Source organism: Palaemon carinicauda, chromosome 27 (assembly GCF_036898095.1).
Source record: "Palaemon carinicauda isolate YSFRI2023 chromosome 27, ASM3689809v2, whole genome shotgun sequence".
Lineage (NCBI taxonomy): Eukaryota > Metazoa > Arthropoda > Malacostraca > Decapoda > Palaemonidae > Palaemon > Palaemon carinicauda.
The window spans coordinates 95,523,301-95,528,300 of record NC_090751.1 but is presented as its reverse complement, the minus strand read 5'-3'; positions in this window follow the sequence as shown (position 1 = coordinate 95,528,300).

The window sequence follows — 5,000 nt, the reverse complement described above, 5'->3', positions numbered from 1 at the left end:
ACATCGTTGTCACAGACTTCAAACTTAGTTCACATTTGCAAGCCAATTAATACATGTTACGGTCAAAGGTCATGGTCAAAAGAGCAAAAAGTAGGGAAATAAGCTGCCGTGGCGGAGGTCTGAACTGAAGTGCCCTCCTATTTGAAGATAAGCAATAACAGATAATGTCTATATCATATAATCTATACCGTAGTTATGAAACTTGCAAGAATTAACTGTTATATTAAACAGCTGGAAATTAAATTATGGAAGGTCAAGGTCAAAGGTCAAGGCACGGTCAAGCAGACTATCTAATTCACGTAATCACCCATAAATCTGGACATCGTTATCACAAATACTTCAAACTTGGTTCTTATTTGAAACGTAAATTAAAACATGTTAAGGTCAAAGGTCAAGGTCAAGGGCCATCAAAAAGTCGGGAAATAAGCGGCCGTGGTAGAGGTCTGCGCTGTACTGAGTGCCCTTCTTTTTGAAGATAAGCGATAAAAGATATTGTCTAAAGCATATAACCGATACCATATTCATTTTAGCCTATATTTGAAATGGCATATCACTATTTCAATGATTTCACATGACCCCTTTATGGGAACATTCAGAAATAGAGAGAGGATAGGAGGTTAGCAGGTTTCTTAGTTTGATCAAGTCTCTACATACGGGCGATATTCTTTTAACGGGCCAATTTTACCAGAAATTTAGTTTTTTTTTTTTATTTCATGTTTTGCAGAGTATAATGTCTGGTAAAAGCCCCCTTTTGGGGAAGGGAGTTGGTTGGGAGACTAAGTATTATATTACAATTTAATTAAAGTATTCAGATGTCGAAACTTTACATTTAATTCTTAAAGACTCTGTTCGAAAATAGTTTATTTTCTGTTTTTATGTGTGATTTTCCTTTCTTAGTTTCGTTTTATTAGTGATGAAATGCATAAGATATATTATATATGCATAACATATAAGATATATAAAACATATTTATATTATATATATCATATGTATTATGTATGAAAATAATCTATTGATATTGTGCGTGTATATCCATACATACATACACACACACACACACATATAAATATATATATATATATATATATATATATATATATATATATATATATATATATATATATATATATATATATATATATATATATATATCACTAACACTGACACTCGTAATTTTAATCAACGTAAATATCAACCACAATGGCATTTAATACCGAATTCTACCTTGGGAATATATATCCACTGGAATTCATTCATAGTAATAGCTTCCGGCTGGGCAGAGATTCGAACTCATGCGACTTAGCCGAAACCATGCCTGCGAGGGCTCTACCAACTGAGCTAGAAAGAGAGATTTAAGTTTATTATGTCTACCGTACAAAATCCTGTCGAATTTATATATTTGTTATTAGACTTGAAATAAACCCATCACCACCAAGATAGCTGAATTGTGAGTCTGCAACACGAGGTTAGATTAATATATATCACTAATATTCATTATTTTAATCAATGCTTAGCCAAAAGCTATTGCCATAAATAAATTCCAGTGGATATATATTCACTAGGTAGAATTTGGTTATTGAATCGAATTGTGGTATATATTTATATTGATTTTCAATATCTTGGAGAAATTAAGAAAATATTGCTGACATTGTTTAGCTAATCAAGAAGTTATAGAAGAGTTATGGACTTGATAAGAATCTTGATTATAATTGATAATTGAATAAAGTTATGTATATTATGCAATTGTCATTAACCTTCTGCTATTAACAGGAGAGAGAGAGAGACAGAGAGAGAGAGAGCCTTACCTTATTGCCTTATTTTTTGTTTGGGTTCCCCCAGGTCCCTCAGTGTGAGGCACCTCGTATATCCACCAGAGAGTTGCTAATACATCTTCCGGTGTATTTTGCATCTTCCAGTCTTGGATGGTCTGGGATGCATATTAGGTATTTATCGAGCTGATTTTTAAACACATCTACGCTCACTCCTGATATGTTTCTTAGATGAGCTGGCAGCACATTAAATAGTCGCTGCATTATCGATGCTGGTGCGTAGTGGATTATTGTCCTGTGCGCCTTTCTCAGTTTACCTGGAATGCTTTTTGGCACTATTAATCTACCTCGGCTTGCTCTTTCTGATACTTTAAGCTCCATGATGTTTTCAGCAATTCCTTCTATTTGCTTCCATGCTTGTATTATCATGTAGCGTTCTCTTCTCCTTTCTAGACTGTATAGTTTTAAAAATTGCAGTCTTTCCCAGTAGTCAAGGTCTTTAACTTCTTCTATTCTAGCAGTATAGGACCTTTGTACACTCTCTATTTGCGCAATATCCTTTTGGTAGTGTGGGTACCATATCACATTGCAGTACTCGAGTGTACTACGCACATAAGTTTTGTAAAGCATAATCATGTGTTCAGCTTTTCTTGTTTTAAAGTGTCTGAATAACATTCCCATTTTTGATTTACATTTAGCCAACAGTGTTACTATTTGGTCGTTGCATAACATATTCCTATTTAAAATTACACCAAGGTCTTTAATTGCTTCCTTGTTTGTGATTGTCTCATTATTAGGTCCCTTGTATGCATACACCATTCCTTCTCTGTTTCCATAATTTATTGATTCGAATTTATCGGAGTTAAATACCATCCTATTTATCTCCGCCCATTCATATATTTTGTTTAGATCTCTTTGTAGTGAGTTCCTATCTTCATCACAAGTAATTTCTCTACTTATTCTTGTGTCATCGGCGAAACTTCTCACTACGGAGTTTTCAACATCACAGTCTATGTCTGAGATCATAATAACAAATAGCAGTGCAGCTAATACCGTACCTTGGGGCACACCAGATATTACCTGGGCTTCATCTGATTTCTCGTCATTTGCAACCACTATCTGTTTTCTGTTTTGAAGGAATTCTTTTACCCATTTTCCTATCTTTCCCACAATATTATGCTTTCTCATTTTTTTCTCCAATATGTTATGGTCTACCTTGTCAAAGGCTTTTGCAAAATCTAGATAGATCACATCTGTGTCTTTTTCATTTATCATATTATTGTATATGTTTTCATAGTGTGCTATCAGTTGGGTCTGTGTACTTTTTCCAGGTACGAAACCGTGTTGACCCATATTAAACAAATTATTTTTGACCAAATGGTTCATTATTTTCTTTTTTATTACCCTCTCATACACTTTCATGATATGTGATGTTAGACTAACAGGTCTATAATATCTTGCCTCTAGTCTTGATCCACTTTTGAAGATAGGGGTTATATAAGCTAATTTATGTTTAACATATATCTCGCTCATATCTACACTCAGTCTTAGCAGTATTGCAAGCGGCTTCGCGATAGTGTTTGCATTTTTTTTAACAAAGTCGCTGGAACTCCATCTGGTCCGGCTGCCGATCCATTTTTAATTTCGTTTATAGCCGTGACAATATCTGCTTCATTAATATCTATATCCGTTAGATATTCAACATTTTCTTCTCTCATTTATGTTTCATTATTCTCATTCGCAATTCTTGGCGTGAACTCACTCTTATATTTTTCTGCTAATATGTTGCATATTTCCTTTTTTTCATTCGTTAGCCGTCCTTCAATTCTTAGAGGGCCTATTTCTATTCTCCTTTTATTCATCTTTTTTGCATAGGAGTAAAGTACTTTGGGGTTTCTTTTTATATTTTGAAGTGTCCTTTCTTCTAAGTCCCTTTTTTCATTTTCTTTCGACTGTATAATCTTTTGTTCTGCATTTTCTATCTTACATTTTATTTCCCTCATTTTCCACACATTTTTTTCTTTTGCAAGATTTTTCTTCCACTTTTTAATTTTCTGAAATAAGATCCTTCTGTCTCTTGGTATGCACGTCTTTTGTTTATTGTTTTTTTTTTGGTACATATTTTTCAACAATTTTCTCCAGTATTTTGTACAGTATATCCGTATTTACCTGTATATTATCACTTATAAATACATTTTTCCATTCTTTATTCAGTTCTTCATTTATTTCTGACCATTTTATATTCTTACTGTAAAAGTTATATTTTCCATATCCTTCCCAAAGTTTTGTGCTTTTATTAATTCTGTGATCACTTGCTTTGGAATGAACTATCAATTCTATGACATTGTGGTCTGAAATTCCCGTGTTATACACTATTATTTCTTTAACATAATTCACCACATTCACAAATACTAGGTCTAGGACATTTTCCTTTCTTGTTGGAATGTGGTTTATTTGTTCCATATTATGTTCTAATAGCATATCTTGAAGCTTTTCAAATTGCCTCTTATCTTCTGCACTACTATTACTATCTTTTTTATATGTATACATACAACCACTTTCTTCTATCCGTTCTTTCCAATCCACGAAAGGAAGTTAAAATCTCCGGATAGGAGTATATTCCAGTCTTTATGGTTTTTACATATATCATCTATTTTTTCTATTATTATGTCAAACTCCTTAGTGTTTGGGGGTCTGTAAACTACAATATTCATTAGTTTTTCAAATTCAAATTCTACCGCAATCAATTCACATTCTGTGTTGCTGTATTTTTTCACATACTTTTCCTTGATTTATGTCTCTCCCATATATTGCGGTTCCCCCTTGATTCCTATTTTTTCTGTCTGATCTATAAGTTTGGAAACCCTTTATCTGGTCATCACTACCAGTTTCTTGGGAATACAATGTTTCACTTATATTTAATATATCTATTTTTTCAATTTGGGTTAGTTCTTCTAAGAACTCTATTTTCCTTTTAGAGTTACTCGTGACTAAACCCTGTGCATTCATTACGATTATGGTTTGTGTTTCATCCCCATTATTTAATATTGGTAATAATATGGATTCTCCCATGCTTCCTTCCTGTTCTGATATGATGTTCTTTTCTTCATTTCCCGGAATTCTGCCATTAAAAAATCCAACTTTTCTATTATATTTGCTCTTTCGCCTTCATATTTATTTGTGTGTGTATGCCTGCAACTGTCCCCATATCTGCACCAACCCCTGGCATTA